The sequence below is a fragment of the Acartia tonsa genome, chromosome 9 (genome assembly GCF_053477335.1).
Source record: "Acartia tonsa isolate MP-2025a chromosome 9, ASM5347733v1, whole genome shotgun sequence".
Classification (NCBI taxonomy): Eukaryota; Metazoa; Arthropoda; class Copepoda; order Calanoida; family Acartiidae; genus Acartia; species Acartia tonsa.
Genome location: NC_137268.1, coordinates 34,983,406 through 35,007,626, shown reverse-complemented (window position 1 = coordinate 35,007,626; position 24,221 = coordinate 34,983,406). Strand labels below are relative to the sequence as shown.

The 24,221-nt window shown below is 32.1% G+C and overlaps 1 protein-coding gene and 1 long non-coding RNA gene across 7 annotated transcripts in view; both read right to left on the bottom strand.

Moving 5' to 3' along the window:
• LOC145327655 (protein zer-1 homolog) overlaps window positions 1-24,221 on the bottom strand; it is a 350,140-nt gene that overhangs the window by 271,422 nt on the left and 54,497 nt on the right. The window lies entirely within an intron of this gene.
• LOC145327849 (uncharacterized) lies at window positions 4,092-7,786 on the bottom strand. The gene is made up of 3 exons (XR_013882260.1): window positions 7,711-7,786; window positions 6,913-7,034; window positions 4,092-4,210 (listed from the first exon to the last, which is right to left on the bottom strand). It is a non-coding gene; the product is annotated as an uncharacterized LOC145327849 (long non-coding RNA).

Sequence of the window (24,221 nt, the reverse complement as noted above, 5' to 3'; positions counted from 1 at the left end):
ATACTTCAATCATAATTAATTATAAACTTCATTGTATCTTACTTATTTTTATTTAGTAGTTCTTCTTCTAGCAGCAGTTCCTGTAGTAGCAGTAGCAGATCATCATCAAGTAGTGGTAGCTCATCTTCAAGCAGTAGCAGCTCATCTTCAAGCAGTAGCAGCTCATCTTCTAGCAGTAGCAGCTCATCATCAAGCAGTCGCAGCTCACCTTCAAGTAGCAGCAGTTCTTCATCAAGTAGTAGCTCTTCATCAAGCAAAACCAGCTCTTCATCAAGTGGTAGTAGCTCACCTTCAAGCAGCTGCAGTTCATCATCAAGCAAAACCAGCTCTTCATCAAGTAAAACAACCTCTTCATCAAGCAGTAGTAGCTCACTTTCAAGAAGCAGCCCATCATCAAGCAAAACAACCTCTTCATCAAGCAGTATTAGCTCTCTATCAAGTAGTAGCAGCTCATCATCAAGCAGCAAGTTGCCTTCAAGCAGTAGTTCATCAATTACCAGTTTCATGCCATTCTTAAGTTCTAGTTCTAGTTGCTCCTTTTATTTAAGGTATTCAATTTTAAAATTAATTTTAAACTTTTTCAGAATTCTTATTTCTATTCTAAGAACAAAATATAATTTGTTTGTGTATTCAGCTGCAGCTCCAATCCAAGTGGATTTGTTATGGTACTTTCATCAACGCCTTCTGAGTCAAGTAAGTTCTTCTTAAAACATATAATAACCTCACCCTCGCCGAGTATGGCAGATGTCCCAAATTAAGTCACCATATTGAATGACGCTCTCCACAGAGGAGCTTGGGTAAGGGTTGCACTGATATCATCTACCTGACTATTGAGCATCCAAATTACCCAATTATCACCCTTCTTACACAACCAAGGGGTAGTTGTGTGAACAAATTGCAACTGAGAAATTCAAGTTACCATGTGGGAACTTGAATGCGTACTCACCACCGTAACTCAATGCGTTACCACGAAGCTGCGACACCCCCTAACTAGACTAATTTGATTAAGGTTTGACTTCAACAACTATATCTGCTCCAACCACTACCAAAGCTGCTACTACCACAACTACAGCTAAAGCAGCTACAACTACAACTCTTAATGCTAATATCACACCCGTTGACAGTTCTACAGTTAAATTTGCAACTGTAGGAGACATTCAAAGTGCAGTAGATGAAAATATGATTGCATCTGCATTATTCAAACTTTAAGGCAAATGTTATAATTAAAACATCCTTTTAATAAAGTAACAGGATCTTTGTCTTTTTATACCAAAGGATCTTACTAACTGCTAAACTAATATTTTTCTCCCTTACAGTGTAGCTTCTCATAGGTCCTAGGAAGGTTTTTATTGCTATTTTAGTATCACCCTCCCTAGAGAAATCATAAAAAAGCAAACAAAAAAAAATTAACTAGCGCCATCTAGCGGATATAACTCACGCAATCTAGCAGCCAAGAAAATATCTTTAGTAAAAGGTAATTCTTAAAAAAATATTTACGTTTCACTAGAGGTTTCAAAGGGGTGTAGCAGGTAGTATTTTTGTAAACATCTAGTTACTTTCAAGCCCTGGTAAATCTCTTTCATTTCTTTAAAAGGACCTTGAGTTAAAATAAATTAATAACAAAAAAAAATTCTTGTAGGTGTCTTGGAATATCATAAAAAGATGTTTACAAAAAGATAATTTATATAATATGATATTTTTTAGGTTGAAAAGGATTGAGAAAGAAACATTTTTTTAAATTAAATAATTGAAAATGTGATCACCGTCTCTTGAATAACAAATGTCAAAACTCATACTGTAATTGGAATATATGTAATCTATAATATTTATATAAATTTTTAAAAGCAAATCTTTTATATAATTAAGATCGGTCCGTCTGTAGCGGTTAGCTCTTTTTGTTAAGAAGGATTGTCCTATCAATTTCAAACTTTGATTCCTATAACAATTTGGTATGATTTAGAAAACGTAGCAACTCTAGAAAACAGAATGTCAGTGCGTCAATTTTAAATCATGTTGATTTTTAACTTTTTTGAAAACAATTTTTTATGTGATATAACTATCCTTTATGGATGTTGTCATCCTTGTTTTAGAAACAAATCTATTCTACAAATTATTGTGTATGTCTGTCTCTTCTTTCTTCTGTAATGCTATTCTAGAGACTAGATTTTTATATCAATCTCGCGATCTGTAAGTTTATGTTACTTAAACACTTTAAAACCAGATTTAATCAAATCATAACAAGAAATGTGTAATTGTAGAATGAGAATATGTGTTTATATTTCTTTTAATCTATAATACAAAGTAACACGATGTCTGTCTGTCTGTTTGTCTGTCTATTTGTCTGTCTGTCTGTTTGTTTGTAGCGAAGGATCTCGCTAACCGCTGAACCGATCGGGTTCTCCTTTACATGGTAGCTTCTCATAGGTCCCGGGAAGGTTTATAACTATTTTCTTGGGGGATGGGACAATTACTTTTTAAAACTAAAATTAAAATAGTGGGGTCGACTAATCGCCCCCCCCAAAAAAATCCCCCCCCCCCCAATTTTTTATATTTTTTTATTTTTATTTTAAATCTAAAATACGAAAAATTGGTTTGATTAAACCTCTTGAGGCAAAGCCTCTAGAGGCTTGGGGGCGAAGCCGCTAGTTTTATGATAAAGTAGTAAGTTTAAGTAAAACAATAAGGGGGGAAGGGGTTAAATAACTGTATGTCCCTACCCCGTGGACAATGCGCCAACTTTCAACTAGATCTCTGTCAGTCAATAGCGTCGGAAATATTAACACAGCAAAGTCGCAACAAAAACAGAAAGCAATTTGCTAGCAAACGAAAAAGGTCCCCAATACTTGATCAAGGTAGTTGTCTGGGTTATGCATCTATACTTAAAACATTTAGTGTAATAAGGTTTTTTGATGGCCTGTTAGAATATCAATAACCAAAGATCATATTGAGGTATCTCTTTATAATTGGGCAGGTTTTTATCTATTTACCCTTTAGATATAAAGTGACCTTATGGCAAGGGAGAAAATCAGTTGTTATTATATTTTAACAATATGTATTACTATGATGAAAAAATAACTAATTTAACATAATTTATTTTAAAATTATCATTTGGTTTGTACATTAACAATAAATATATTTAGAACATTTTTAAGATTTTGATCACCTTATGTTGTCTCAACTATTTTAAATAAATTTTTAAGTGAAGAATATGTTTAAATTTATATGCCTATTTTTTCAAGAAAGATAGATTTAACTAATGTAATAAGAACAGTTTAATTTGGCACTAATTATAATTATATTGCAGTATTTCAAAATGAGTTTTTTTTGAGACATTAAAACAAATTATTACCTGAGTAAAACTAATATGAATTTAGAAACAACTTATAGTATTCATTAAAAAATTACGTTATACAATACAAATGACCAATGATAGGCCAGTATACAATTTACCATTAGTCAATTACAATGTATACTTATTGGTCATCATATCATTGGTCATTTATATTGTATGACGTTATTTTTTTGGCACTATACACTGTTTCATGAATTTAGATATGTTATTATTTTATCAACTTTTTAATTCACAATTTCAAGTAGCGCAGCTACTCTATAACTAGTTAAATATTAATTTGATCTTGAGAAAGTGACAGCAACTATAGTCCTATTATCAACATGCACGGGGTGAAACCGAATTTTTTCTGCCTTCTTTTTTCTCGCCCCGTTTCTTTTTCTCTTCTTGTGCTGGTGGTGACTATGAGCTAACTCGGAATTATCCAATTTATCTGAATTTTTTGGCTTATATTGAATTCAAAATAGTCAAATAATATTATTTCTACCCCTGTAAATGCAACACGAAATGCCTCACACTTTTCAACCAATAAAAATTTATGATATTAAGACAGACCTATTTTCACTCACCAGAATATCCAGTAACTGTCTTGAAGTAGGAGCTCTTTATAGTGCCAAAAGTTCATAATTTTATTTATTTTAATAGTAAAGTTTTAATAATGATAATTATAAATTAAACAAGGATATAATCAATTTTTCTGTTTAAGTATTTTTTCTCGAATAAAATTATTATATAAGCGCAATTCCTGTGTTAAGTGGGTCAGAAAGGTGTTTATATGCATTGAGCAAGTGTTGAAATTGTTTGTGTTGATTCTTGCTGTCTCCTCCAGCTGTCTCTCTGTCATGGTAACTGGAATCATACCTGACAACAACAAAAAGGGTCAACTTTTGTAGCTGCGTTTAGAGCCCTAGGAATATGGAGATAGATGTCACTGGCCTACCTATTCTATTGACGTCATAGTAGAGGGAAACAGAAGGGAAGGAGAAGAAACCCCATAGAAAAGTGTTTCCTGACGTCAATAGGATAGGTAGGCCAAAAGCAGTGACATCTATCCCCATCTATCCTCCTGCCTAACTAGTATATCTGATAACAACAAAAATGTTTTAATGTAGGATAAACGGACAGTGTCAGGTGTGACATCTTAAAAATAAGTTTTAATCCATCTTTTTTAAGCTATCTATATGTAGGTCAACTAAGAAAATTTCTCAATATTAAACGTTATTGTTAAGTCAAACTGTCATCAATTCCTTGTTATAATTAGTATAGAAGAGTTATTTCTCGTATCGTATTACAAACAGCTTTCCGCGGATATAGAATGTACAATTGTAAGATTAAAACCAGTTTTTTTAGCCCCAAGGTAGACATATTTTTTCGTATGGATGAGAACCGGTTCTTATACACCGGATTCGAATGAATTCGAGAAATAATATTTCTTATTTATCTTTAAATGACCGTCGTACAGACGTACATTGATATTTAAAAATGATAATTTTAAAAATTTAAATTTGAGAAGTAATAGATATATATTTGAGAAATAATAATATTGGTTTTCAATGGATTTGCCCAAAATAAAGTAATTATATAAGCAGCCACGGACAAAGAAATAAGTAATCTAATTTTCAATATGGTACCCTATATATAGGTTTTAGACAAAGGCCAGTAGAATGATGTACCTCTCCAATGATGATGCTCAAAATCACCTCTTCTGTAGATTATAGTTAGTGGTTTAAACGTTTGGACACTGAACGTAATAAATCAACCAATCAAAATTCAATAAAAGTTCCCAAAGTTGTTAGGCAAACAAATAAGAAAACCTTATTAAAAACTTTGGGGACTAGTCTAATAAACAGAATAATGTCCCCTCCCTAGCTGCCTAAAACTTAATGTAGCCTTTATTATCAAAAGAAGCATGTCTCTATATGTTTCCACACCAGAAGAAAAAAATATTTTACACTAATTAATGAAGGGATTTGTAAAGATTGGAGGAGAACAATGTAGCTGAATCACCCTCCACAGAAAAAGGAAAGGGAAGGTAAAAAATCGAGGAATATATCGAGGAAAACAGGTAAGAGACAGATTTTAACGTTGCAGTGAAGTGAGATATAGAGTAGCATCGCTACTATTCAGTGTAGGAGATAATAAAATGGAACAATTTTATTTATCTGTTGAGAAACATATTTACAAATCTAATCTTATATTTTGTTTTCTCTTTAAATGTGAAATGGTAACTAATTAATTAAATATATAATTTGTCAACTAATAATATTTTACTTATCTAATTCTTCCCAAATCCCATTTATCCCATGGAAAGAGGGACATTAGAATGTAAAAAGTTTGTTAATCTCATTCCTAGTTTTACAAACTGCGGCTTTAATTAGATTGGTTGGCTTAAAATAATAGTCTCCAACTTTTTAACCAAAAATGTTTATCACCATTGTGGATGTCCATCAATTATCGTCCATTGTCTTATCCCTTAAGATCCCTGCATTTAACCAGAATTTATTCAGCCCGAACCTCGCAAATTTGAATGGAAGATAAGATAATCCGTCGGGATTTAATCAAGAGGCGGATTTTTAAGCCACTTAAAATGTATAAAATCACGGTAGAGTTACAAGGGGTCAAAGTACAGAAAATCTACTGTTACACTATTGTGTTTCAGAATCGTGGGATCAGTTTTTAGATCTGAGATTTGCCAGACAAAAGAATAATTTGCGCTGCTCGTTGGTTCTATGGGGGATAGACAAATTTGTATACATAGTAGCTGTGCAGGGTAGAATTAATTAGGGCAAGCAAATATAGTCAGTAGCTTCTTTATAACTTAGGTTTTTCAGTATATATGTCCGTTCTCCTACACAAAATTTATGATATAAGTAGAATAATACTTACTGGTCATATTTTAGGCTATTTTATTAGGGGTAGGACACCCACTTCCAATGAAATGTAGCTTTTCAATTTAAATGATGTTAATTTTTTTCAATTGTGGACTTTAGGTATGCCTTCCACTGTGGGTTTATTGGATGGGATTATCCCCTTCCCTCTATGGGCGAGGCCATAAGAAGTTAGTGGCGACACTACTAGCCTAGTTATATAGCGGATGCTCTACTGATATTGTAATATTAAAATTCTAATAAATTTTTTATCTTTTCTGTACAAATATAGAAAATAAACTTGAGTGATCCAATGTGAAAACTCAATAAACCTTTGTTATATATGACCAGTTCTATCATAAAAAATGTTCTACAATCAATAAAATGATTGTAATAAAAGGTTATGGCCTTTACGGGGAAAGCAATAGATTCCAAATTTTACTGGTCCCTAAAGTTTTAAAATCAATGTGCTTCTATTCGCTTTCTTAACAATGTTGGGCACTTTTCTAAAATTGTGATTTGTTGGTTCAAACTTTTCAACCAATGGTTATCATCTTCATAAGGGGTAGTTTTATTTGGGAAACATATTAATTCATCGTCCATGTCTTATCCATTAAGATCCCTGACAAAAAATATACTACCTGTTTGCTAAAAACTAAGTATTATTGAACACAATTTGCGTGCTTGATAATTCACCTTGGATTCAAAGCCTCATCCACAATGAGAAAATAATATTTTTCATCCACTGGGGTGAGAAAATTTCCATATTTTGTATTCTCTACAACTATCCCTGTGTTTTCTTCAGAATTACTGCTGTCCTAAAATATAATTAATCTTAAAATATCATGGTCACTATATAAAAGTGACAGGATGAGTGTCTTTCTGTCTATACAAAAAGAGATCTTATTTCACACTATTGTTTGTTATAGGTTTTGGGTCAGACAAAGAAGCTTTTAATAGTGCCTATAAAAAATGACGCCATACTGGCCTACCAATGGTCAATTAAAATATATACTGGCCTGTGATTGGTAATTTGTATTGTATGAAGTCATTTTTTATAGGCACTATATACAGCTTCTTTTTAAATGATTGTTTTAGAGGTCCTAGGGGCTAAATAAATGATCAGGAATCATTTTGTAATATAAAAAAAAGAATATTTGAAGACAAACCGAAAAATAGGATATTTAAAGTAGCTACGACACTAAATTTCCTATGTTTTACATTTACAGACTGACAGACACAAACAAAATTACATTGCCAGTAATATGTTTAACGAGAGGCCTCTAGGGGCACGTAAAATTTTTACTTTTCAATCTATATTAGCTGTTTATCAAAAATATTCGCTAGGCAGCGTTTTTTGGATTTCTCTTGGGAGGCCGGGTGTTGGTACCCTACCCCAAAATAGTTAAAAACCGTTCCAGGGCTTTTGAGAAGCTAAATAAGAATTATATTGATTAGACAGACATCCTTTTACTCAATTATAAGGATTTTTACCTGAATATTTATAGTTCTGGCCTGATATATAAATGATAGAACATAGTAAAATAATACATTCAACTTTGACATTTCTGAAATAAAGAAATATATCATTTTTTTTGCATATGATTTAATATCATATTCAATCTAGCATGCACAGAAAAGTAACTTAAGAATAAACATGGGACAGCGGAATGTGAAAATTAACACTTGTAAAGTGTCAGAACTGTATAAGCAAAATAAAAATGTATAAAGTTTTTACAAACTGCACGTAAATTTGTTAAAAAACTGTTAAACATAGGATACTGTTTAAAGGAAATACTAACATTTTTGGGACCTAATTATAGAGATTCTTCGCTTATGATATTGTACTTTGTTATCATTGGAATCAACTTATTCCAAAAATTAAATATTTTATGTATTCCCTGATTCTTGAAACATGGAAGGAACTGATAAAACTTTATGATATATTGAGATTCAGGTTTCAAATCTTATATTTTAAAAGCGTAGCTTTTCTATAAATAGGGTTTGTCCGTCCGTAACGGTTAGCTCTTTTCGTTAATTTAGGTTAGAGTTGTCATGTCGATTTCAAACTTTGTATGCTGATTCCTATAACAGTTAGGTACGACTTAGAGAGCGTAGTAACTCTATAATCGTCCGTACGTCCATTAAGATCAAGCTGATTTTTTTTTTTACTTTTTTGATAACAAATTTTTGTATGTTTAAATTATCCTATTCATCTGATTTTTTGAATACTGATTCCTATTACAACAAGATACAATGTTATAAGCGAAGCATCACTTTAATCATGTCCTTCTACAGTATTGTGTATTTAATCAAATTCATTTAGAATTTTTTCAAGCATTAATATTCTGCTTACTCAGTTCTGACATTCTACAAGTGTTAATGTCCGTTTGTCCTTCCGTTTCAGAGCCTCGCTTTTATAGATGTTGTCATCCCTGTTATTTTGAATTGCTGCATAGTTTGTCATAAATTACATCACACACACAGGTTTTATGCCTTACAACTTGGGTATTTTATGTAACTTTTAAGAATTGATATATTTTTACTTAATTGTTGCAACAGGTTTTCATGTACTCTGATAAAGTAAAACTCGCAGCTGGCTAAAATAACGATTCGCCTCATGCACGCATTTACCCGATCCCCTACCCCAATACTGGATTAACGAACTGACCAATTAATGTGGTCCCCCCTCAAGACGTCCAAGGGGAGGGGGGTAAAGAGGTGATTACCCCTCCCCAAATAAAAAAAAATACCTCTATGATATAAGGATTACCCCCCCCCCCCAAATGAAAATGCTTGGACGCCCCTGTACCCCCTTCTTTATCAATGAAATAAATTTTTTTTTAAAGAGTAAGGTTTAGTGCCATAACCCTGCAGGGCTACAAAGTACCCAATATAATATAACCTAAACTAACCTAAAGAAATAAACATATGAAAAAAAAACAACCCTCCCCCCTAAATTTATTTTAAAGTAATACTAGGAGGGGGGGGGGGTATCAGTGCTCCAAAAGGTATTCTGCGTGGTAGCACCGTTAGTTTGAAGGTTATATTTGCAAAGTTCTTTTCTGTAAATGTAATTGTTTTGACAAATTACAGAGAGAAGGGATGTACAATGATGGTTGTTTCACAGCACGCGAGGGTACAATGGGCTGTTTATTCACTAGTCCCCAAAGTGTTATGATAACTTTTCTTATTCGTTGGCTTAACAATTTTTGAGATTTTACTAAATTTTGATTGGCTAATTCATTAAAATGAGTGTCCAAACGTTTCAACCACCAATTCTAATCTACAGAAAGAGTAATTGTATAATATAATTTTGTGTGTAAAATTCGGTACTAAAGGAACTGGTTTTAATCTTATAATTTTAAATCTCAATACCAGTTTTGTTAGATCGGGCCTGCAGCTCCTCGGTACTAAAGGAACTGGTTTTAGTCTTAAAATTTTTAATCTTAATATCCGCAGGAAGCATTCTATAATACGGTGTGATAAATAACTATTATTAAAAAATCTGAACAATAAAGATTAAGTTTGTACATCCCTACTGATTGAAAAATGCAGAAATCTGTATAGTAAGCAATGTATAGAAGATCAGGGAGGGAGGGGGCACTGGGCTGTTTATTAAACTAGTCCCAAAGTCATATATCAACGTTTCCTTATTTATTGACTTAACAACTTTGGGGAGTTTCATCAAATTTTGATTGGTTGGCTTGTTAAGTTGAGTCCACTAATTGTAATCTACAGAAGGAGATATTTTGGTGGAAAATCACTGGGGATGTAAATCAATTTATTGGCCATTGTATTACCCCTTTAGATCCCTGAGAGAAGATGCCAAAACATTAAGAAAACCTTTCTTTCTATTTTCTTTCAAATGCAATAAAACTGAATTGTGTTAAAAACAAGTATGTATTTACGTAAAGAATTGGGGAATAGGTAAAATTGTGTTAAAAACAAGTATATATTTACGTAAATAATTGAGGAATATGTATAATTGTGTTAAAAACAAGTATCTATTTACGCAGAGAATTGAGGAATAGGTAAAATTGTATTAAAAACAAGCATGTATTTATGTAAAGAATTGAGGAATATGTATAATTGTGTTAAAACAAGTATCTATTTACGCAGAGAATTGAGGAATAGGTAAAATTGTATTAAAAACAAGCATGTATTTATGTAAAGAATTGAGGAATATGTATAATTGTGTTAAAAACAAGTATGTATTTACGTAAAGATTTGAGGAATAGGTATAATTGATTTAAAAACAATTATGTATTTACGTAAAGAATTGAGGAATAGGTATAATTGTGTTAAAAGCAAGTATGTATTTACAAAAAGAATTGAGGAGTAGGTTTAATTGATTTAAAAAAAAGTATGTATTTACGTAAAGATTTGAAGAATAGGTATTAGTTATTTCTCGTATCGTATTATAAACGGCTTTCCATGGTTCTCATTCATACGAAAAAACTATGTCTAGCATCGTATTATATCCAGTTTTCTACGAATATAGAAATGTACAATCATAAGATTAAAACCAGTTTTTTTAGCTAGACATAGTTTTTTCGTATGAATGAGAACCGGTTCCTATCCACCGGATTCGAATGAATACGAGAAAATTGATTTAAAAACAAGTATGTATTTACCCAAAGATTTGAGGGTTGTTATAATTGATTTAAAAACAAATATATATTTACGTAAAGAATTGAGGAATATGTATAATTGTGTTAAAAACAAGTAATTATTTACGCAGAGAATTAAGGAATAGGTAAAATTGTGTTAAAAACAAGTATGTATTTATTTTTAACTTTTATTGGCTTATTGTTGCATCCCAGTATTCTTGGAAATAAAGAGAAAAAGTATTTTTGTGTGCATTTTCATGAACAAAAATATTTACACAGTGTTTCTACACACAATTACACACAAAATATACACAAAAACACACAAGATAAACATTTATACAATCGCACACATACACACAGAATAAAAATATTTTCAGTATGGCTTCGAAACTGAATTATATCCGCTGGATTAGAACCGGATCTATGTCATAATGAAAAATTATGTAACGTATCTTATAATATCCAGTTTTCTACGAATATAAAAATGTACAATCATAACATTAAGACCAGTTTTGTTAGCCCGTGCTTCGGCATCTAGAGGCTAAACAAACTAGTTTTAATCTTTTAATCGTACTTTTATATATCCAAGGAAAGGTGTTTATAATACGAGGCGATAAAAAAAACTATTCTTTTTAAACGGTTACACAAATTGAACTATAACAAGGTTGATATTGTTAAAGGAAAGAAGCTTAGATCTAAAGGGATAAAGAAAATAGTCGACTATTTGATTTATATTCCCAAAGTCAATACACATAATTAACCATTCTTCAGATTACAATTAGTGGTTTAAACGTGTGGACGCTCAATTTAATAAACCAAGCAATCAAAATTCATTCCCAAAGTTGTTAAGCCAATGAAAAAGAAAACTTTATTATTAAAACTTTGGGGACTTGTGTAATAAGCAGCCCATTGTCCCCTATCTCTCTTGAAAGAAAGGTCTTTGTTGAAAATATAAATGAAAGATGAGAATTGAATAATCACAAAAAAAATACATTCTGCTCTCTAAGACAAGTGCATAACTAACAGACCGATGGACAAAAACTGTAGACTAATGCTCAATTGTCAAAGGAATCTTCATAAAAATTTAAGTCTGTATCTGAATGGAAGCGTTTTCAAACGAATGCAAAGACGGACATTTGGAATTATAGAATAGCTTCGCTACTGAAAATGTAAAAACAACTAAAAACGTATTTATTTTATTTTGCATAAAGGTTTTATTTTGTTTAATGTTTTATGCAGAATAATTATATGTAGAATTCTCAAAGAAAATAATTCTTTACAAACAAGAAATATGCATAATGACAATTACTAGAAGTGCGTTATTTTTTTATAATTTTGAAAACTTTTTTATCCCGCATTATAAGTCGCAGAGTTTGTTTCAAGGTGCGTTGAGAGGTCGAGATCCAGAAGCGACACCAAGCTCCCTAGAGTCATCATAAACAAGGAAGTGCCTCATACCTAGGCATTAATCTTTCCTTTCCTGTCTTGAAACTCAGAGATCTAAAGGGATATGGCAATTGCAGATAAATGATGTACATCCCCAATGATGATACTCAAAATTACCCCTTCTGTAGATTGCAATCCGTGGTTGAAATGTTTGAACACTCAAATTAATGAACAAACCAGAAAAAAAAATTCAAAAAGGTCCCCAATGTTGTTAAGACAACGAATAAGAAAACGTAATCATAAAAGTTTGGAGACTATAGTAATAAACAGCCCATTATCCCCTCCCTTCCTGGTTGAAACTTCAGTGAAAAGGAAATAAGATGAAAATCAAATTTTCTTAAAAATGTTCAAGGTATAGATGCTAACAGAACTTTCAGTGGGAAGATTCATTAATTGTCCTTTCTTCATTTTCAATGTTAGTCTTGATCATTACCATACTTTTGTCAGGGATCTAAAGGGATAAGACATTGATCGATAAATTGATTAGTCCCCAAATGATGATTACCCTTTCATAGATTACAGTTAGTGGTTGAAAATTTTGACATACAACGTAATGAACCAACCAATCAATTTACTATAGTCCCAAAGTTTTAAGCCAACGAATAAGAAAACGTTACTATAAAACGTTGGGGACTAGTGAAAAATAGCTCCCTTCTTAAATACAATAAATGTCAGCCATTGCCATTCTCAATAAAAGCAACATAGTCGACATAATCTATGGAAATTGATCATTCTAAAAAGTTTTAGTTACTAGTATTATGAAGTTTAAAGAATAAGGTCTCAGTTTGTAAAGTTGCAACGTGTTTGAAGAGCAAATATTTTAGTCAGGTGGTTGAAAGTATTCCCCCTTACCTAACAAAATATTCAGATATTTTTTCTCTCTTATTAATGTAAAACAAATCATTTAAATGAGAGAGGTAGGGTTAGGTTGGGTCTTGAATAGTGCACAGTCGGGTATGTTATATTTTTGGGGCATAAGGCCTTAGCAATGGCTTATTTTTAAGAATGGAATTTCTCCTATGTTTTGCCATATGCTAAATATATGTAACTCTGACCATAGGGCGGGGACCCTGTCCAAATTTTGTATTGGGTCTTTAAAATCAGCTAATAGAGCTGGAAACAGAAACACAGCCAAGTCCCTACAATAGTACATAAAGCAATTTGCTACCAGATGAAAGTGGTTGTCTAGAATTTGAGCCAGGTAGTTGTCTGAATACATTCATTATTCACATAATTTTTGCTAGAAAAAAAAAGTTGAAAATTGAGAAAAAAGTTATTGAAAATTGCTTTTACTCTCCCTTTTGGAAATTTGAACTCTTTCAAAACTGACCTTTCTGGCAGATTATCTGTCACGGCTGCCACAGTGTCGCCAACGCGGCAGCCTCCTGATTAAATAACATTTTCCAAATTACAACTGCGCTGCGGCCATAACCTTTATTACTATTAGGAGCTACTTTTCTTAAGTAAATGTCCTGAAGCTACTTTGTCCGGAAGCTACTTTGTCCTGAAGCTACTTTGTCCAAAGCTACTTTGTCCGAAGCTACTTTGTCCAAGATCCATTTTTTTTTCCCTGACACAACCTAGTCATTTCCATTTCATGCCTTCCTTGCCCTCAGTCATAAATTTGACATCACTGCAACTACTTCAAGTCCCTTTATCCTACTATACTTTCATTTTGTCGGTTCAATTCAACCTATTTTATTTGTGGGCTCCAGTTTGCACATATATACAAGCCAAAGAACTCCCCATACTTGGACTATTAGTGTAACTTATTGGACATAAACAGGTATCATTTTTGTTGACTATAGTGTGATGCGGTGTGGTAGAAACTTGAACCCAACATCTCCCCTATGTAACTGTTTATAATTACTTTCAATTAAAGTTACATGTCATTTTTCCCCTAGCATCTAGGGGCTTTTTATTTAAAAAATAGCCTGACACCATTCTAACACTTAAATCTATAATAAATTGACCTAAAACAACCCCAGAATATATGTGAAGCTTCACTGAAATGGAGAACTCAATCGGTTCAGTAGTTTTTGAAATCTTAAGCAACAAACAATTAAAAACTTACTACTTTATGTTATAGGATATTGACGAAAGCTGGTTATCTGGTATTTATAAGAAATTAGAAATATGTTAAACCTTCCAACTATTGAAGAGCAAATATAAAGCTCTTCGTGTTGAGTTTTAACAAACAAATAAACTATTTCCTCGGACTTAAAATCAAATATTGGACAAAACTATTCACATCTAAAAATCTTTATCTTTATTTAAATGGTTAATCTTGAATTATGTTGTTAAGAAAAAGGCCTTTTACTTTCATTGGGCTTGAATATTAAGGATAATTTTTATATTTTTTGTTGCTAGTGGAATACCTTAGCATTTAAACGCATTGTATTAGAGTGTGGAAGAAGGGGGCAGAAAACCAGACCAAAATGAACATAAAACGAACAATTAAACAAAAAACTTACTACTTTCTATAATACTAGCTGCTTCTTCCCTTTACTCTAGGGACGAGGAATAAAGTAGCCTAAAACCACTACTAAGCTATAAAGATTCCCAGAAAAGCAAAATCTTATCAGTTCAGCCATTTCCAAGATCATTAGCTTCAGACAGAAAAACCTTACTACTTTATATTATAGGATGTGTTTTCACACTCTTGTTGCCATAAATATTTGAATTTATTCGCTTACTATGCATAAAAATCCTATGAGCCTTTTTGTTGTATCTTATCCAGACAAAGTTATCTTTTTCTTTTCTTATACACAAAAATATTTTTTTAATTCAGCTTTCTGCGGATATTAAAATGAGCAATTATAAGATTAAAACCAGTTTTGTTAGACCCGAGGGGTTTAAGTTCTTTTTTATAATCTTGTTAGCTAAACCTATGTCTGAAAAATGCAGGAAAAAAGTGCAAAAAAGATTAGTTAAGAATCAATTTTTACATTCTTTTATTGCCCAATTAAGCTGCAGAAGAAGAAAAAACTTTGATGATTATAAAAGTTGTGAGTCTACCTACATATCTTTCTTTATACAGATTTGCACGAAAACAAGGATGACAACATCCATAAAAGCGAAGCTCTGAAACAGCAGGACAAACGAACGTTAACACTTGTAGAGTGTTACAAATGAATAAGCATATAATGTAAATATAAGTCTAAATATTATTTGAAGTTTTTTTCCAAACTGCTAAAATACAGGATATTGTTTAAGGACATACTTACATTTTCAGGCCTTGATTATAGAGATGCTTTACCAATAACAATATACCTTGATGTCAGGGGAATCATTATTCCAAAAAAAAACAGATGAATAGGATAATTATAACACATAATAAATAGTTGTTAAAAAATTGTTGATGGATGGACAGATCGAACCTAATTATAGAAAAGCTGGTCAGTTGGTTGTTAGGTAATGCAATTTGCGTATCAAAGCAACATATTAACAAGGATGACAACATCCATAAGTAGCTAAGCACAAAAATTCGTGGATGGGACTGACAGTCATTGTTGTTTTCTTCAAACGACGGGAAATTTTATTTTGATATCTTTAACTGAAAATTTTTTTTAATCGGATTAAAAACACCAAAGATATGGGGGAAAATGTAAAAAATATAAATTAGCCAAAAACCTGCAAAAAGTCAGTCTGACCGTCATTGTTGTTTTCTTCCAACGACGGAAAATTTAATTTTGATATCTTTAACTGAAAAAAATTTGAAAATTGGACCATAAACACCAAAGATATGGGGGAAAATGTGGAAAAATAGCCTGAAACCTACTAAAAGCCGTCCGACCGCCATTGATGTTTTATAGTTAATTGTGTTCCTTAATGATGGAAATGTTGTCAAAAAATTTCAGCATTATATCTTTTATAGAAGCTGAGTAAATCCCATTTCCCCCATAGCGTTACGGACGGACTGACGGATTGACGGACGGACTGACTGACGGACCGACAAACTGTGTTATAGAGTAGCTTCGCTACTAAAAATTATGTTGATTTCCCTCAAAGTTCATCGCCAACACAGATATACCCAAACCCCCTTTATTAAAATAAATTGTTAATAAGCAGGGGAGTGAGTTATATTTTTTCTTCGTGACCAGCACCTTATATCAAAACTAGCGGCTACGCCCCCTAGAAGCCTCTAGGGGCACTTGTAGGAGGGGGAAAAGTCGACCTCAACCCATTTTAAGTTTGAGTTTCAAAAGAGTTTTATAAAATATTTTGGGGGGGGGAGGGTGGTGAAGACACTCTCTCAAAAAATAGTTTAAAACCTTCCCAGGACCTATAAAAAGCTTCACTGTAAAGGAGAAAAATATCGGTTAAGGGGTTAGCAAAATCCTTCGGGACAGACAAAAAACACTTACTACTTTATATAATAGGATGAGGAGGGATGTTTTGTGCTGTAATTAGCATTTTAAGGGAAATGTCTAAAATTACCCTTTTACCTCTTATAAGTAAGGTTGTAGAATTAATATTTTTTTAAATACAAGTTTAAAGCTTCTTCAATTAATTTGTTAATCTTTATAAATCCTTGTTAATCCAATGTTTGGATCTCAGCTATAAAGTATAAAAAGTATAAATGTAAAAATGTTGATCAACTTTTCATCCCAAGGGAGAGACTAAGATACAGTGGCGTTCACAGGATTTTGCAAGGGGTGAATTTAGCCAAATCCTGGGAAAGTGTGAGATTTAGGGTAGGGGGTGTAATACAGATATAAATAGGGGAAATATTTTAATGTCATTTTATTAAGGTCTCATGATTTTTTAGTATTTTCTCTATATTTTATTTATTTTCGTACCAACTGCCAATGCTACTTATGGAAACAATTGTCCTTGCTGAGATCAGAGAAGAGGGAATAGTTCACAGGCAAAACAAAAAGAATTTGACATTATACTTATCCCACTATCCTTGAAATCAAACACAGAAATTTTTGTGCATTTGGGTCATTCACTTTCCTACTTCATTCTTCACAAAGGGACACTCCCTTATTAAAGTAAAAGAATAGAGGGGGCAGCGGTTGGGTCTTTAAATATCTTTGGGTCTTTGGGTCCAATAGGGTCTTTGAATATCAGCCAATAGCGTCGGAAATATAAATGCAGTCAGGTCGCTAAAAAAAGAACAGAAAGAAATTTGCTAGCGGACGAAAGAGGTCCCCAACACTTTAACCAGACAAAAGACAATGGAAAAAAAAACGTGACGTATAGTTTGTTAAAAAATATGTTAGTTTGTACAAACCAAATAAAGATTTATTATAAGTCCCCAATGTTTTCTTGGTATATTTAAAGGGCTAGTTCATTCCTTTCAGAGAACTTTAACTCTATCATTTTGATTCAATAATCAACAACCAAAAACATAATATATTAAAAATAAAGATTGTACTTTTAAATCCTTTTACCTATTCAAATAAAAGTCGATAGTGCATTAAAAGGGTCAATTGGCGGTTTGGTTTCCGGAAAATACATGTCAAGATAGGGATCTAAAGAGATAAGACAATGGCTAATAAATTGATGTACATCCCCAAAGATGGTACACAAAATTACCCCCTCTGTAAATTAAATTAGTGGTTGAAACGTTTAAACACTCAACTAAATTAACCAACCAACCATAATTTACAAAAGTCCCTAAGGTTGTTAAGTCAACGAATAAGAAAACGTCATTATAAAACTTTGGGGACTAGTGTAATAAACAGCCCACCCATTGTCCCCGCTCTCTCTTTTTTTATAAGTTATTTTTGTTAATTTCGACAAAATTTACTCTGTTTTACATTTAAAAAGCTTGTTTTTTTTAAAAATCACTAAAATCTAATGTTTATTTAATTAACATCTTCTCTCATTTATCAATTTAACTTTTATCAAATCTTGATTGGCTGGTTCAAACTAGCAGTGTTCATACCATTAAACTAATAATTATGATCTACAGAATGTTTCTTATCATATTTATGTAATATTTGTCATATCCCTTAAGGTCATAATAGAGAAGTTGCGACAGACAGACATACAAGATAAAAGATATGAAAGATTTGCTGCAATTCTAATAAATTCTAATCATAACAAGTGTCTAATAATGACTAAAACACACAGAGGGAGTGGACATAGGGCTCTTTATTACACTAGTCCTCAAAGTTTTATAATAAAGTTTTCTTATTCGTTGGTTTATCAACTTTGGGAACTTTTATTAAATTATGATTGGTTGGTTTGTTAAGTGGAGTGTATAAACTTTCAACTACTTATTGTAATCAACAGAAGATGTCCTTTTGTGTATCATCACTAGGGATGTAACGGCCATTTTCTTATCCCTTTAGATACCTGCTGAAACATTGCGTAAGCTTTACTACAGGAGTCAAGATTTTGTAACACGTAGCAAAACTTCAACAGTTTTTTGTAAAAACAAGGATGACAACATCCATAAAAGCGAAGCTCTGAAACGATATGACAGACGATATAACTTTTGTTAAGTGTCAGAACTAAATATACAAAATATGAAAATTTGTTGCAAAACTTGTTAAATACAGAATTCTGTTTAAGGACATACTGACATTTTTAATACTTGATTATAGAGATGCTTCGCTCATAATATTGTACCTTATTGTAATAGGAATCAGTAATCAAAAAATCAGATCGATCGGATGATTTTATCACATAAAAAATTGTTATTAAAAAAGTACAAATATCAACATGTTTAAAATGGACGTACGGACATTCTGGTAACGATTATAGAGTTGCTACGCTTTCTAAGTCGTACCTAGCTACTACAGGAATCACCATGCAAAGTTTGAAATCGATAGGACAATTTTAACATGCCTAAACTAACCAATAAAAGCTAACTATCTCGGACGGACGTACGGACGGACGGACGGACCGACCCTAATTATAGAAAAGCTTCGCTTTTAAAAAAGTAAAATTACATACAATTGTCTTAATAAGTAAGATTTTTATTTGTCCGCTAAGATAAGAACGACCGAACCGATTAATTTTACTATTTTAGGGAATATTCAAATAGATCTCACCCTTCCCAGATGGTTCTAAGCTATTTTTAATGGTTTCAATAAATCACACAGTTAAAAATATTAAAAAGGCACATCCTATAGTTATTATAAAGGATATAACAATGGAATAAAATATTATGTATATTCGCAATAACGATAAACAAAATTACCCTGTTGTAGATTAAAATTATGGTGGATAAGTTTAACCTCAGGTCGTTTAATTAATAATTAGGCCAACAAGTTTGTTTTTTTAACTCTAGAGACCAGTATAATTTACCAATGTCACCTCCCTTCGTGCATATTAAAGAAATTAAATAAGAAAAAAAATCTATTCGTATACGAAACAAGCAATAAACCAAAAACACAATATTGAAATGTATTACAAGCTTCGCAGGCAGATGTTTAATAATTACTAGTTGTAGAAATCAACGCAAACCAAAAGTTCTCTCGAATCTCCCCTTCCCTCTTACACACACACACACACACGCACACACACTCACACACTATTCTCTCTCGGAGCATTTTTTATCTCATTTCCAACTTTTCTCGCACACAATTTTATCTCTTAATTTACCGCGAAACTTTACTACTATACTTTTTTTGCGCATTTATGTCTACATACCTTATAATGCGTGTAATGTCTCTATCACTCATTTTAGGAGTGAAACTAATTTATGTATTCTAGCGGCTATTCCCCCTGGAGGACTCTAGGGGCATTAGACTGAAGGGAATGGGGAGGGGGTAGTTGACCCTCCACTTTGAATTTAAATTTTAAATAGAAATTTTTTTTTATAAAATGCTTGTCCAAGGGGGGGGGGTAAAGTGGGGATTACCCCCCCCCCCCCAAACGAATTTGGGGTTGCCGTAGGCACCCCCAAATTTTTTTTCATTTTAACCCCCTCTCCCCTATTTAAAATTTACCCCTACCCTGGGGGTGCCTATTCACCCCCAACCATTTAGGAGAGGGGGATTAACTCCCCCCAAACAATTTTAAGAGGGACCCCCCCCCCAAAAAAAAAAAAAATCCCTAACCAAAAAAAAAATTTGTGTCGGTCTGTCTATAGCAAAGAATCGCTAATCACTGAACCATTGCATGTGATTCTTCTTTACAGTGAAGCTTTTATAGTTTAATAACTAGTCCCCAAAGTTTTTGATAACGTTCTCTAATTCGTTGACTTTACAACTTTGGGGACTTCAGTCAAATTTAATTGGTTGGTTAATTATGTTGAGTGTCCAAACGTTTCAACCAGTAATTTTAATCTTTTTAGTCTAAATAAGGTTTAATTTTATTTTATTTTTAAGTATCATCATTGGTGATGTACATCAATTGTCTTATCCATTGTTATATACCTAAAGATCCATTCAATAAATGCCTTTCAAAAATATTTCTTTTCAAAACTAAATTCAAAAGTGGAGGTTTAACTCCCTACACACTACAATCTAACCTCTTAAGGGGCGTAGCTGCTAGTACAAGATATTAACCACTTATGACATTGCAATCAAGTTTAATAGGGTAGAATTCCCATTGAAAGACAATTGAACTATTGTAAGTCCTCAAAGTTTTACAATAAAATTTTTTTATTGGATGGTTTAACAACTTTGGGGACTATTCAAGAATTTTGATTGGTGAGTTCATTGTCCAAACGTTTTAACCACTAATTTTAATCTACAGAAGTATCATCATTTGGGTGTACATCAATTTCTCGGCCATTGTTTTATCCCTTTAGATCCCTGGAAATATCCAGCCCAAGCAGAGTAGAGTGCAAAAGTTTGCAAAACAAGAATTCCAATTAAATTAATTTCAAATTTGTTTCTTTAAATTGTAAGAAGTTGACAAGAATTTAGTTGGCGAGGCAAACTTTATAGAAAAACTTCAGAGATTTAAAGGGATAAGACAATGGACGATAAATTAATGTACATCCCAAACATGATACACAAAATTACCCCTTCAATTTAATATAAATAATGGTTATTAAAACTCAACTTAATGAACCAAACAATCAAATATAATAAAAGTCCTAAAAGTTGTTGAGCCAACGAATAAGAAAAAGTTATTATAAAACTTTGGGGACTGGGGAATAACCAGCCCAATGTCCCCACCCTCCCTGGAGAAACTTGCACAGCTTCTAAACTAATTAAAATTTACAGTTTTTAGGTGCAAGAATATTCTACAAGCCATTACATTACTCTACATATATTGATACATATTTTCTATGCTCCCAATAAATGTATAATTACATATATATGTACAATTGAGACAATTACGTGGTGGACATTCTTTTTGTCTGCTAGCTTATTGATTTCTGTTACGTATAGCTAAAATAGGCCCCCTCTATTCTATACTGAATTTATAATCATATATTATACATCACCACATTAATACTAGATAATTTTTGAATTATTTATTGATTTAAGTGTTTCGCGTACTGTTACCAAATATTTTATGTTAAAAAGTACATTCAATTAATATTAATGACAACGTAGACAAGTATCGAAGTATCAAGGGTTTTTTTGTGTAAAACTTAAGATTTAAATAACTACTAAACTGATTGAGGTTTCCTTAATAGGAACGCTTTACATGGTTTGGACTATTTAAATTTTAGATAATAACCTTGGGATAGTTTTATGTTATTTTTCTGCCCCCTGTCTACCACGTTTAATACAGACTCGAGTCCCCTATATGCTAGGGGTGAAGCCACTAGTATTTAAAAGGGCATCCAAGACATTGACTTTTCAAACGTTAAAAGCAACACTTTGGTATTTGGTATTAATAAAAACCTGTGTTCCTGAAAATATATTAATTTTCAAATAAACAAAACAGTATAAAATTAATATAAATGTTGTCATCATTATTATGACCATAAAACAGCATGTAAGAGTATATTTGATACTTTACAGTGATATAAAGGGATAAGACAATGTAGATTAAAATTGGTTAAAACGTTAGGACACTACTAGTTCAAAGCTAACCCCAAAAAATCTAATAAACGTAAATAGCCTAAATCCTTCCCATGATCTTAATAAATTCCTGAAAATTTAAAAGGATTTACTGGCTGTTTACAGCACATAAACACACACACAGGAGGGAGGAGATAATGGGCTGTTTATTACACTAGTCCCAAAGTTTTACAATAACATTTCCTTATTCGTTGGCTTAACAACTTTTGGGTCTTAAGGTGAATTTTGATTGGTTGGTTCATTAAGTTGAGTGTTCAAACGTTTCAACCACTAATTGTAATCTATTGTGTATCATTTTTGGGGATGTACTTCAAGTTATCAATTATTGTCTTATCCCTTTATATCCCTGCATCTTGCTACTTTATTGAATAGAATTTTATTAATTATGAATCCGAAATATATTAAATTTTTCCTGGTAAATAAATGCTAATGAGAGGAAAATAAAAAATAAATAAACATCAACATATGTTTCCTATCATTACATTTTAATTTATTTTCAAAATTGAAATTAAATTGAAATGAATAAAACTTTAAATTATTATTTTTCACATACCTACTATTTTTATAAGGAAAAAAAGAGATTTTTGTGTCTGTAGTTTCTGGCTTTGATAACTGGTGAATTGAAATTGTTTTATGCTATTTTTCTGCAAATCCCTACCCCTTTGATTACAAAAGATGCTAGGGGTGCAGCCGCTATTTTTTTAAGGAGCATGAATTAAAGATCAAAAAGTCATACAAAGAAACTGAATTTGTTTAGGTTATGGCGAGTATTTCTAATCATCTACAATCGTTTGCCTATTTTGTGTCTGCTATAATTTCCAGAATGGCTCCGAAACCGATTCATATTCGCTGATTTAAACATATGCTGTACTAAAAATCATGTACCGTATCGTATTATAGACAGTTTACAGCGGTTAGGAAATTAATAGCGGAGCGTTTGATAACTGTTAAAGTTATTTTTTGGCATACTAACTAATTCTTCTATCCATGCTTTTATTAACGTACAGTTATACAAATTTAATTTGATAAATGATACACAGGACATGAAAGGACACATAAATCCATGAGTAGTTTATGTTTAAAACACAGTACATTATTATACAGTAATAATTGGGGAGAAACCTTTTCCTTATTTGATCAGTGAAGGAAGTGTTAAAACCAGAGAGAGAAGGGACACTTTTTTTACGCTGGTCCCAAACCATTTTAGTGACGTTTTCTTAATTTAATCGGGGACTTATTTTGGGGACTTAATTAAATTTCACTGGTAGGTTTATTTAGTTGAGTGTCCAAACGTTTAATCAAATAATTGTAACCAATTTATCGGCCATTGTCTTATCCCTTTAGATACCTAGTTAAAACAAAATTATAGAGTTAATAGACTCAACTGGTGCATACCCTAGGTAAAGAGTGGCAACGCTAATATAAAAAAATACTTTTTAATTAAATTATAGCATTACATTTTTAATTATATAGTAGAATCAAAAGAAATTAATGAATTTATCAAAAACTAATCAAAAGATTGTATAAATTTTCTTGACAGCTTATCGTACTTATTCCAGGGATTTTAAGGGATAAGACAATGGATGGTAAGTTAATGTAAATCCACAATTATTATCAACAAAATTATCCTGGACCAACATTCATGCACACATCTAAAAACTTTACACCCATGAAATTTAAAATTAACTTTTACAGTCATTTCTCGCATCGTATTATAAACAGCTATCCGCGGATATAGAATGTACAATTATAAAATTAAAACTAGTTTTTTAGCCCCTAGGGGCCGAAGGCACGGGCTAAAAAAACTGGTTTTACTCTTATGATTGTACATTTTTATATTCGTAGAAAGCTGAATATAATACGATGCTAGACATAGTTTTTTCGTATGGATGAGAACCGGTTCCTATCCACCGGATTCGAATGAATACCAGAAAATGTTTTCTAAGCCAGTGAAGGCCTCTAGGTATAAAATGTTACCCTAGTACCAAAGGGAAGCACC